General features: G+C 44.4%; 1 protein-coding gene and 1 pseudogene across 2 annotated transcripts in view; one reads left to right on the top strand and one right to left on the bottom strand.

The window, feature by feature from the left end:
* Positions 1 to 1,230: 1,230 nt before the first annotated feature.
* Positions 1,231 to 1,856, bottom strand: LOC100751413 (annotated as a pseudogene).
* Positions 1,857 to 6,015: 4,159 nt separating this feature from the next.
* The window catches only part of Specc1 (sperm antigen with calponin homology and coiled-coil domains 1), a 268,476-nt gene continuing 261,644 nt past the window's right edge, over positions 6,016 to 12,847 (top strand). For both annotated transcript variants that reach the window (XM_027427222.2, XM_027427224.2), the window contains exon 1: positions 6,016 to 6,138. The gene's annotated coding sequence lies outside the window, so the exon portion shown is untranslated. The remainder of the gene's footprint in view (positions 6,139 to 12,847) is intronic.

A 12,847-nucleotide genomic window follows, 5' to 3' on the forward strand; every position in this document is an offset into this window, starting at 1 on the left:
AGTCCCATTTACAACTAATTCCTAATAAGAATCCAATTCATTCCTGTAATAAACTGACCTATGCTGTAGCCCTTTTCCAAAATCCCTTGCTTGATTCAGTTGCTGGTATTTTGTTTACAACTTTCAAAATGGTATTCAAATGTGGAATGAACCATGACTATCTTTTTGAATGTTTAGTTGTATATAGTTCTAGAGTTAATGTCATGCTTCTGTCATAAAACCAAACCAACACACACACACACACACACACACACACACACACACACACGTTTGTTCTCCTTTCATATTAGAACAGGTAGGCATGTGCCACTCTTCTCAGTCTAAAGTGTGTGTGTGTGTGTGTGTGTGTGTTTTAAAGACTCTCCTAGATCCAGGCTTGTAGTGCATACCTTTACTCCCAGTACTCAAGAGGCAAAGGTAGCTCCAGGTCATCCTTGTCTACATAGGGAGCCACAGACCAGTCAGAACTATATAATGAGAACTTGTTGAAAAGCAAAAAACCAAGGGTCAGGGAGATGGCATACTATGTAAATGTGCTTGCTACCAAGCCTGAAGACCTGAGTTTGATCCCAGAGAGCCGCATGGTGGAGGGAGAGAAAAAAATCCAGCAAATTTTCTGACATCCACTTGCATGTGCATGACATGCACACCTACTCAATTCACACCATAAATAAATAAACATAAAAAGAAAAACAAAACTCAAAGAACAGATTTTGATAATATTCCCCCTCCTCCAACAAAGTATACAGACAGGGTTGAGGGACCAGCTCAGTTAATAAAGTGCTTGCCTTGCTAGCACAGACCTGAGTTCCATCCCCAGAGCCTACATGAAAAAGCCAGGTGTGATGGTGTGCACTTATCATCCCAGTGCTGTGGAGGTAGAGCCAGGCTGATTTCTGAGGGCTTTGCTGCCAAGCAACCTGGCTTACTTGCCAAGTATCAGGTCAGGGAGAGAGTCTAAGTCAAAAGAAAGATAGATGGCACCAGAGGAACAACACCTGAGGTTATCCTCTGGCCTTCAAATTTATGTGAACACACACACACACACACACACACACACACACACACACACACACACACACACACTTACATGCACAGAAAAAGCCACCCCCCAAGTTATACCTTTCTTCCCAGTTTTCTTTTCTTTTCTTTTCTTCTTTCAATACAAGTATTTTATTGTCCCAAAAGACACCCTAAATCGTACTTAAATTCAGGATCTTGTTTCTGGAACTGGGTAACTTAGGTCTTACTCATCAGCCTGCTGCACTGTTCCCTTTTCAGACACATGGATATCATCCAAAAACTGTTGTGGCTTGCTGAATCAGAGCTGCTGAATTTGAAACAAGTTCAATATCATTTTCTTCAAGGATTAATTCATCCTTTTGGTCTTAAGAGACAGAACAAGCAACACCTGTCCTCATCCGAACCCTGCGGATGTATTTTTCACCCAAGATATTTCGGATTCAACCAAAGACCTGTTCTCCCGAATAACGACGTTGATGGGGAAGTGAGCATACACAGACCTCATCTTGTAGTGGAAGCCCAGTGTGACTCCCTTGATCATGTTCTGAACATGACTGCAGATGGTTTGGACAGTGGCCAGTCCTTTCTGCTACCCCACCATTTGCCAACCCGGAGCCTCCTCTCTTCCCAAGGAGACTCAGCTCTACATTGATGTGATTGAAGTCCCCTTGGAGGGTTCCTCTGGGGCCCGTCCACAATGACTGTGTGCCCCTTCAGAGTGATGTCCATATTTTCTGGAATGTCGATGGTCTGATTGCTGAGAATGGTCTTCATTCTTGCAGTAGATGGGGCAAAGCTTCTTCCCAGTTTTCAAGAGCATTTGCTTAAAGTTAGGCAACCTGGCCTTTGTGAACCTTTATACTCCCCTCTAGTTTCTTCAGGTCCAGACCTCACAAAACCCAGTCCAAGCCTCAGCTCTCCGTGTGGGTCCAGTAATATCCGAGCCCACAGTTTCCCAAAGGCTAGCCACGCCATGCTTGTCAAAGTTCCGCTTCTTTGAAGTGTCAACTTTTATCACTTTCTCTCTCCTTCCTGTTCATTTTATTTCCATTTAAAAAGTCTTTGTGTGTGCTGGACATGGAGGTGCACTGCCTTTAACCCCAGCACTTGGGAGGTAGAGTCAGACTGAGTTCTGTGAATTCAAGGACAGTCTGGTCTGCATAGCAATTTCCAAGCATCTAGGGCTAAAAAACAATGCTCTCAAAAAAAACAAAAATAAAAACTCCTCCCCCCTCCTCTGTGTGTGTGTGTGTGTGTGTGTGTGTGTGTGTGTGTGTGTGTGTGTATTATTTGTGCGTGTGTTAAGTGTTGACACAAGTGTGTCACAGCATGGCATGTGGTCAGTCGGAGGATAACCTCAGGTATCAATCCTTGCCTTCCACCTTGAGGCAGAGTCTCTTTGTCCTTTGCCATTGTGTACACCAGGCGACCTGGCCCAATCTGTGGGGCTTTCCTGTCTGCCTCCAATATCCTTGAAAGAGCACTGGGATTACAGAAACATGCTGCCAAGTCTGGCTTTACATGGGTTTGGGGGTTCAAATTCAGCCCCTCATGCTTTCATGACCATGCTTTACACATAAGCCATCTTTCCAATGCCTTTTTACTTATTAGTTGAAGACAGCAATCACAGTGGTTGCCATTGCACTCCTCTATCCAGAACAGCTGGCTACTGTCCAGCTCACAGAGGGCACATGGTGGCCCCAACTCGACTCCATGCTTATCTCCCATCTCACTGTCTATCTGGTTGCTCTATAAGAAAAGTACCATGGACTGGGTGACTTGCACAAGGGAGATAGATTTTCAAGGGCCTCTAGGTGCTTAAGATCAAGGCTGACTTGGTATCAGGTGAAAGTTCACTTCCTGATTAATTGATAGCAACTTCTTTCTATGTCTTCACATGACCAAATGGGCAAGGTGTAGTGGCATTCAACAAGGGAATGCTTTTATGAAGGCACCAATCCATTTCCTAAAGTCTCTGCCTCATTACCCCCTAATGGCTCCATCTGTAAACATTGAACATCACTGGGGATTGTTTTACAACATCTGAATGGGGACAAAGTCATCCAATGCAGAGCACCCTCCATTCTCCCTGCATGATATGGGAGCTGTCAATATTCCATTTTACCAAGAACTCCTTTCTGGAGTTTTTCTTTTTTCTACAGCAACACACACACACACACACACACACACACACACACACACACACACACACACACACACACAGCCCACTCATTCTCACAGGTAATATCCTCTCATCTTTTCCAGAAGAAAACCCATAACTTTCTCCTCTCTATTAAAGGAAACCTTCATCTCCCTTCTTTTGTGCTGCCCTCATCTTACAGCACAGGGATCCTGTTCCTCGGGAGCCAAGGAATACTAAATGTTACAGCTCAGATGGAAAAGTATTCTGGCAATCGGAAGTCAGGGAATACCACAGGGCACAGTAAGAGCAGCAGCTTACAGCTTTGCTCCAGGGAATGGCTTCCCCAGTATAACAGTTTTGCTCTGGCAGGGTAGGGTTTCCCCAGAGAAGTTGTTACAGTTTGGCTCTGTTCCCCAGGAGCTCCTGTAGGGGAAGGTTTCCCCAGTGAAAGTGTTACAGCCCTGTTCTGCTCTGCCCTGGCTCTGTCTGTGCTCTGGGTGAAAGAGGGTCATCACCCAAACTTCATTTAAGAGATGTATTGAGAGAGAAGAATCCAGGAGAGTGGCTGCCTCTTTCAGGGTGGAAAAAGCAGCTGCAAACTGAACAGGCGCAGGGCTTATATAGGGCTTCTTAGGGGCAGAGTCTTTCCAGGGAGAAGATTTTCAGGGTGGGAATTGTTCAGATTTCAGTCCCTTGAGCTCAGATTGGCTAGATATTGTGCTTAGGGATTGGTTGGTTTTCTGCTTAGTTGGTTAGGGGCAGATTTGGCTCTGGTTTCAGGACCAAAGTATGTTTCTTTCACTGGCCCTTTTTAGCCTTTTGGCTCTAATTTCAGGGCCAGAGCATATTTCTTTCACTGGCTCTGATTTTAGGGCCAAAGTGTGTTTCTTTGTCACTGGTTTCAGGGCCAGGATGGATTTCTTTGACTGGCTATGATTTCAGGGCCAGGGTGGGTTCCTTTGGCTGGCCCTTTTACCCTACACAGACCAGTGTCCTTTATGTTATTATGAATGCTTGGCCTTAGCTTAGGCTTGTTCCTAGCTAGCTTTTCCCCTTTAACTTAAATTAACCCAGTTCTATTAATCCATGGGCTGTCCTGAGGCTAATTTACCTCATCTATCTATTGTCCATCTGCTTTCCTGCTTCCTCTGTGTCTGTCTGTCTGTCCCTGGCTGGCTGGTCCTTGTCTATCTGTCTGACTCCCCTTTTCTCTCTGCCAGCCAGCCCTGCCTATCCCTCCTCTGCCTAGCTATTGGCCATTCAGCTTTTTATTAGATCAATCAGATGCCTTAGGTAGGCAAGGTAAAACAACAATATATCTTTACATAGTTAAACAATTATTCTGCAACACAAACAACTACAACCCATCTTTACATAGTTAAGCAAAAACAAATATTCTATTCCACAACAGGGTTTCTCTGTGTAATAGCTTTGGCTATCCTGGAACTTACTTTGTAGACCAGGCTGGCCTTGAACTCAGAAAGCTCTGCCTGCCTCTGCCTCCTGAGTACTGGGATTAAAGGCATGCACCACTATGCCCAGCTTCATCTTTTCCTTCTTACACATTCACTGTCTGCTGAGGAGTCATGTAATATTAAATTTTTCTGACTATCCTTCACTGGGAGTCTTTTCATAAATATTTTATTTTTTTAATTATTTATTATTTTACATCTGTTGGTGTTTTACCCTCAGATAGTATGTCTGTGTCAGGGAGCCAGATCCCCTAGAATGGAGTTACAGACAGTTGTGAGCTGCCATGTGGGTGCTGGGAATTGAACTCAGGTCCTCTGGAAGAGCAGCCAGTGCTCTTAACCTCTAAGCCAGGTCTCCAGCCCCTCATAAATATTTTAACATGCTGAAGTTGCTCCCATCGTAAAAACAAAGCAAAACACCGACAAAGACCAACCCAACACACAAAACCGTCCTTCAACAGAGTTTCCACTCTATTACCAGGACGTCTCTTCCTCCCCACTCCTCATCTGAAAAGAATTGGCTGGATTTTATTCTCACTATCTCAAATATGACTCATGAGCTTGTCATCTCTGCCCATGCATATTTAACAGTCTTTGATGACTTTCATGTTAATAAATATAGAAGATGTCCTTCAGCCCTTGGACATAAGGTCCACCCCAGAGGATAAACAGGTTGAGAGAAGTGACAATACCAAATGTGGTGTTGACATTGTTTAATTCCAGGGTCTCAGACATCTTATAGATGTTGTGGGAGGAGGGCTTAAATGAGGGGGAGGTCTGGGCTGGAACATAAATAGTCCCTGCAGTGTATCTGCAGAGAAGAGAGAGAGAGAGAGAGGGAGAGAGAGAGAGAATAACCAATGCCAAATGAGTCATAGAGCCCTTTGAAGAGGACAAGGGAAGCCCTAATCAAGTTCTCAACTTTAAGTCTACTTCAAAATTATGTCAAGGGTTTATAAGTAAAAAAAGCAAATTACTGGATCCCACCTCCAGAGATTTAAAAAAATTCAATAAACAAATAAAACCAAGTAAATAGTGCAGTGAGTGTAGTTCAGTGGCAGAACGCTTATCTAACATGTATGAGGCCCTAGTTTCCATCCCCAGCTCCGCAAACACTGTCCCAAACCAAAAAACCTAACAGTCTGTGATAAAGACTCTGCACTTTAATCAAGCTCCCATAAGACGCTGATGGTGTCGGTACGGACGCCCGCCCCCCCCCCAACCTCCCGCCCCAATTAAGAATAATGGTCTGAAATGAGATGCTCCACCATCGATAGTGGAGGTTGAGCCCATGAGAGAACACCGCCACCGAGGACCGGGGCTCCTGGACTACATCTCCCAGGAAGCCTCGCGCTGGGACGCGGGCGCCCCTGGAGGTGGACATGAGAAAGGCGCCGGCGGGATCGCTGGGACCTTCCCGGTAGCATCCGTGAGCGCTGAAAGCCGCGGCAACTGCGGGCTGCGGCGGCGCTGGAGTCCGGTGCGAGTGAACCACGGCGGGTGAGTCGGGGTATGGGCCGCCCGGCTCCTCTGTTCCTGAGCTGCCTTGTCTCAGATCTGGAGGGCAAGACGCGGGTGGTGCAGGAGTCCTGACTCGCAGATGCGGGGTGCCCATCTGGGAAGACGCGCTGCGGTCCTGGGTACCAGGCGGCGGGCAGCACAGAGATCGTGCTGCAGGTGGGGACGGCAGGTGGCCGGCCCTCCCTTTGGTTTTGGCGCAGCATCCTGGCACAGGGGCCAGGTGGCTCCGGCGGCTGTGGCCCTGGGGAGCCCCCGCCCCCGGGACAGGTGCGTGTGCGCCAGTGGGACTCCGGTGCCCCCGAGTGTGCTTGCACAGAGCCGCTGAGCTCTGGTCCTGCCCAGGTGATCGCCTAGGGCTCGGGCTGCGGGTCTCTTGGACGCCTGGGAGCGCGGGGAACTGTGTGGATGCTGGTGCGTGTCCCCGCCGTGCGCAGCCTGGCATGAGCGCAACAGTGCCGGTCTCTTTTTCTTAATGCCCTTGGAACAAAATTAGTTTTATGTGCTTATTTATTTTTTAAACAAGTTTGAGTCTGAATATCTTAGTTTGATTTTGTGGGAGCTCCATACGCCAGCACGCAAGTTTATATAATAACCAGTATACGCTTTGAAAAAAAAATCCTATGAAGGTGCTCTTCCTTGCCCTCTATCGGATGAATTATGTCGGACTGGTTGACATGGGTATCCATTAGTAACTGCGGTGGCTGGAGGCGAGAGATAAAGTGTTTTTGAGTGGAGTCACGACCGAGCCCTTCTGATGAATTTTTGTTTTCGTAAGATTTGGTTATGCAGTTTCAAACACTGTTACTTCAACGTTTATTAAGACGGGGGTGGAGGGTGGGGCCAAGGGTTTGTCAATCCTAATTCTCTAGTATAAGAAAAATAGCTTTGCATGATTACTCAAAGCCACCAGTTTTGTTTATTTTGAAACAGGGTCTCGCTAGCTAACTCTGACTAGCCTGGGACTCATACGAGCCACCATAACGTGGTTATTTTGTTTTTGTTTTCGAGATAGTGTCTCCCTAGGCAGTTCTGGCTGACCTGGAATTGTTATGTCGCCCAGACTGGACTTGAACGTGCCCCCTTCTTCCACCTCCTGAATACTGGGATTCCAGGAGTGAACCACCACGTTTGGCCAAAGAGAGCATTTTTAGGGGCGACGGGGCGGCCCCTCTCAAGCTTGCATCAGTTTTAGTGCCAGTGTTTAAGCTGACTTGTGTATGTGCCATAGGACATTTTTGTCTTGTTTGGTTTTAGAGAAGTGTTTTCCCCGTCTTTTCTGTAAGTGAGCTCTATTATGTTAAGTGTGTTTCTATTCATACCCCCATGCTTTTGTACAATATGGATTTATATGACCATGTAGATTTCATTCTTTAAAAAAATCTCTAACACATTATTATTTTGCTGGATCTTCTTATTAGAATCCTGTAATACTTTAGGATGACTTTTTGGAGCTATGTATGGTGGCTCTTGCCTGTAATCCCAGCCCTCCTGTCTGAGACAAGAGGATGAATTTGAGGCCAGCCTGTGCTACATGGCAAGACCCTGTCTCAAAAAAAAAAAAAGTGACACAACAAAAACAAAATAAAAAAATTGAAAACAAAACAAGAAGAAAAATCCAGCACCCCTTCCCCCCAACAACAAACACTATCTCAAATGCATGTTTGGTTTGTTTGATAGATTCAAAAGCTAGCATTTTCCTTAGGGGTTGGTAAGTGCCATTGCTATGAATGATTCCTCCTGCCCAGGAATTATGCTTGTGCAGTTCACACTGGTCGGGCTGGAAACTTCTGTCATTTTCTGTGCTTTGGAACAGAAGAATGATCTATTCCTTGACTTCTGTCAGAAATTGCCTGCATACTACCTGGGCTGACACTGGGTGTTTTAGGAAGCTGAAACCACCATTCAGTCACCTTTTCACTTGTGCCCATAACCATTGATTGTTCTTGGCTGGCCTATTGCTTCAGTCGTTTTAATACCCTTCATTATCCCAGGAAATATTCCGCATTATTGATAATCAATATATGTTAGCACCTGGTACCTATCCACTTTCAAGATAAACTCATGTAAATATGATGTCATTATCCTTGTTAATTCCAATGCTTTGTGGCTTCTCTTGTTCCTCCTCTTGTTAGCATGTAGTAATTGTACAAAGTGATGGCTTTCATATGTTTTCACTCATGTATGTCATGTACTTAGCATGTAGTAATTGTACAAAATAATGGCTCTCATATGTTTTTACCCATGTGGATCATGTATTTAGCATGTAGTAATTGTATAAAATAATGGCTTTCGTACATTTTCATACATGTATATCATGTACTTTGATCACGCCCACCTTTTCTCCTTTTTATTGGTCAGGCTTACGTGTGATTGCTTCTTTTCTTGATCCTTTCAATTAGGTTTTGGGCTTACTGATTAATGCTATTGATCTTTATCTTCCTGTGTTACTAATTTCTGTTGTTAAACTTTATGCTTCTTTCTGCTTTTATGAATTTACTGTGTTCAAGCTCTGGTCCTTTTGGACTGAAATCATGATTCCTTTATTTAATCATTTGGCTCTTGTGCTGAGCAGGTCCAAGATGTCCGGTTTCACTATGCGGCCTGAGCTGTATTTTCATCTTAACACTTGGGTTAGGCATTGCTGCTGCTCTGGTCTTGCAAATCTGTGTTCATTTTATTTAGCAAGGCTTACATTATTTACCTGTCTGTCATTCTCCACATTCTCTGTTCTGTGTCCTGTCACAGACCGTCTCCATCTTCTTAGGACTGTTTTCCTTCTCTTTCCAAGTACACTTTAAAAATTTTCATTCAGTAATGATAAACTGTGTTGATAATATCTGAGAACACTAATTTTGAGTGTGTGTATGTGTGTGTGTGTGTGTGTGTGTGTGTGTGTGTGTGTGTGTGTATTTTCATGTGGAAGTCAGAGGACAACTTGTGAGAGTTAGATACCTGCCTCTGTCATGTGTGTCCTAGGAAGGAAACTCAGGTCAGCAGGTTTAGCAGTAGGTGCCTTTCCTCACTGAACCATCTTACTGGCCTCTGCTTTAATCCATCAATGTTTATTTAGACTCTTAGTATTTTGGGCTTACTTCTACTGTCTTATTTTTTCCTGTTGTTTATTCTTATTTATTACTAGTCCCCACCCCCTTTTTTTTCTCTGCCTACTTTTTGTTTGTTTTATTTTGAGGAAGAGCTTCACTGTGTCATGAAACTCACAGAGATCCATAAGTATTGGGATTTAAAGTACATGCACCACCACACCTGGCTGGATTGGATTTTTATTCCATTTTTATCTGACTCAAGACTTGAAAGTTAAATATATTTTTCTATTCTATATATGGTTAAGTATCCATATATTTTGTGGCAACTGCTCATTGAGATGCAAGGATAAAGGTATTCAATGTTCAATGAATTTTAATAACCAGAACCAACCCTCAAAATAAGAAACGACTTTTCCTATGCTCCCGAGTCTCCCTCATTCCATTAGCATTTGGGGGTAAAGGAGGCAGAGCTTCCCACTGTACCTCAGCAGCTTGAGGAGTTCTGGGGTTTTAGAGACCTGGACACAGTCCAAATCAGCATTTGTGGCTTTGATACTAACAAATAATTTCAGGACTAGCCTTGTATATTTTATTAAAGATATTTTTCTATAGGTTTAGGCATGAGAAATAGGAAAGTGAGACACACCCAGGTGTGGCTGTGGCTTCAGGGAGGAGAGAGCCCAGCTCACTGTTTTTACAAGTCACAGCTAGGATTTTGGTGGGTTAGCAATTTCTGTCCTATCACTACATGGTTCCTGAGGGACATCTGACGGGATTACAGTTGATAAGTTTGCAGTCTAGCCCATTGGGATGCAGGAAAGCAAGATGTCTTCACATAATCAAGGTGAAATCTTGTTTGAGGGCCTCTGGCAGTGACCGGGAAAGGGCTGATGCCCTACCTATGCATTCAGGCCTTAGCCTTTAGCAGCCTTACCACTGGTGTTGGTGTCCTTTTTTTTTTTTTTTTATGTTGGGATTCTTGCTTCTGAGCTGCTGAGGGTTTTTAGTCTGACTCCACAGTGACAGGCTCGTTTCTCGTGTCCTCCTTGGGCAGCTCATCACAAAGGATAGTCACTGTCTTGATTTCTAATACAGTGGTCAAGTTTTGCCTGCTTTTCTGTTCTGTGTTAATGGAAACAGATTGCCCGTGCTCTTCTGTGCCCGGCCACTTCCCACCAGCATTACCTTTTGTGAAATTTGTCCATGTTCTTTAGAGAGGATGAGATTTGTTTGTTCTTATTGCTGTTATGTTGTTGCATTGACTTTATTCCTAGAGAGACTCAAATATATATTCACCCTAGATAGGGCACCAGTGACGGATCAAACACGACTCCACCAGAAGGCCATCTTGTGGAACCAGTGAGTTTACTGGGCTTACTTACAGTGAGGTGTTACTTACAGGAGTGCAGGTGACTCCAAAGCAGTTGGACCATGCTAAGCTCCACTCCATTAGGGATGATGGCCTCATGGATGCTGCACAAAGGATCCTTGCTTTCAACTTATCTTCCACTTCAAAGCCAAAAGCAGGAGGAGGACAGGAAGGAGTAATAGTTGAACTTCCCGTTGAGGATTCATGGACTTCCCTTCCTCCATCTAAACAGAATTTCGAGATCCCCATTAGCGTTACCATAGACCTGGCTATCCCAGTGCTGTTACGCTCAGGTGTTGCCATGGCTACCAGGCCATGTTATTCTCTGTTCCAATATGGCAGGGAGGTGAGCACATTGTGCATAGAAGGAAAAGGCCCACTACACATGTGTTATACATCCATAATAAATAGCCATTCTGCCATGATTGGCATGGGTTGTTTGTAGTTTTGGACTATTACAAACAGTGATGCTATGGACATTCTAGTACTTGCTTTTTGTTGGATGAATACACGCATTTCTGTTGAGAACAAATGAATCTAAGAGTAGAACTACTTGGTATGAATATGCCCAGCACCTCCCACCATTTTCATCTCTAATTACTCTAACACAGCCCTCCAGCACTAATTGTACTTCTGGCCTAAAACTGTCAGTGTTCAATAGTGGTTGTGGCAAAAACATGGTATCAGAAACATAGGTGAGCATGCTTGTGTCTTTCCTCAGTGTCAGAATTTACTCAATAGCAATACATTTAACATGGCATGGCAGGTTCATTAGCAGGGGTGTGCCAGATACTCACACCTTTCTGATAGCCCTGGCTGAGCCAACCAGGTTCTTTATTTCCATTTTTTTTTTCTGAGACAGGGTTACTCTGTGGCTTTGGAGTCCATCCTGGAACTAGCCCTTGTAGACCACGCTGGTCTCGAACTCACAGAGATCCGCCTGCCTCTGCCTCCCAAGTGTTGGGATTAAAGGCGTGCACTACCACCGCCCAACTTATTTCCATTCTTTAAACTAATGTTTTCATAACATTTTATTTATTTGTGTGACTGTGTGTATGAAGGTCAGAGGACAACGTGTGGGAGTCATTTCTCTCCTACCATTTATGTCCTTGGTATTGAATTCAGGTAGTCAAGCTTAATGACAAGTGCCTGTACCCAATAAATCATATTATCACCAGCCCTCATCTTTTTTTAAAATTACTTTTATTTTATGTGTATGGATGTTTTACCTGCATGTATGTTTGTACACCATGTACATACTTGGTGCCCATGGAGGCCAGAAGAAGGTATTGGCTCCACTGGAACGGGAGCTACAGATGGTTGCAAGTCACCATATGGGGGATGGGAATGAACCTTAGTCACCTGGAAGAGCATCCAGTGCTCCTAACTGCTGACCCATCTCTCCAGTCCCTGTGCTGGAAGATGGCAGATCAAGTAGACCATGTCAGCAGTATGCACTGAGCTGAACCTCCTGGGACAGTGAGGAGTCCTCTGTCTGTTGGACCCTTGACACACTCACTAGGTGGTCAGATGGTGGGTTTGAAGGGAGCCATTGCTCTCATAGTGTTGGGTATGGTTGTGAGGCTGAGGTAGGGACATTGCTTAAGCCCAGGAATTCAAGGCCAGCATGAGCCACATAGATTTTCTGTCCCCCAAATTCAAAACAACAGCAACAAAGATCCAAAACAACAAAAGCCCCCAAACACATGCAGACACACAACCAGACAAAACAAAAGCAGAACAGAAAAACCAACAGTATGTGTGGGGATGTACCTCAGTGGTAGAGTACTGTTTAGTTTGTGGGGAATCCTGCCTTCTGTCCCTAGTATGGTAAATAAACCCCAAGCAACCCCCAAAGCAAAATGTGGTGATTCTTAGTGTTTGTGGTCTCATCTTTGAGATTTTTTTTTTACCCCCATGTGATGAAAAGCCACAAATTTATTAACGATAGAAGCAGTTTAGATTTTTAAACCATGCCGAGACCCTCTTTGAAACACTATGAAGGGGTCCTGGCTTTCAGATAGTTATATTGTTAACAGCAGTGTTTATACAACATTGCTTTGCTTTTCAGGACTCCTGTGTTCTCTACACTTTTGTTTGTGACTTGACCGGTTCTATGGCCTTACCATGCTCATGCACGTGACACACACACACACACACACACACACACACACACACACACACACACACACACACGAGCGCTGCCCAACCCAGTGTCATTAGCCTCTTCCTCTTCCTTCTGCTCATTTTCTTGTATGTTTGAAACAGCTTTTCC

This window comes from Cricetulus griseus, chromosome 7, assembly GCF_003668045.3.
Source record: "Cricetulus griseus strain 17A/GY chromosome 7, alternate assembly CriGri-PICRH-1.0, whole genome shotgun sequence".
Lineage (NCBI taxonomy): Eukaryota > Metazoa > Chordata > Mammalia > Rodentia > Cricetidae > Cricetulus > Cricetulus griseus.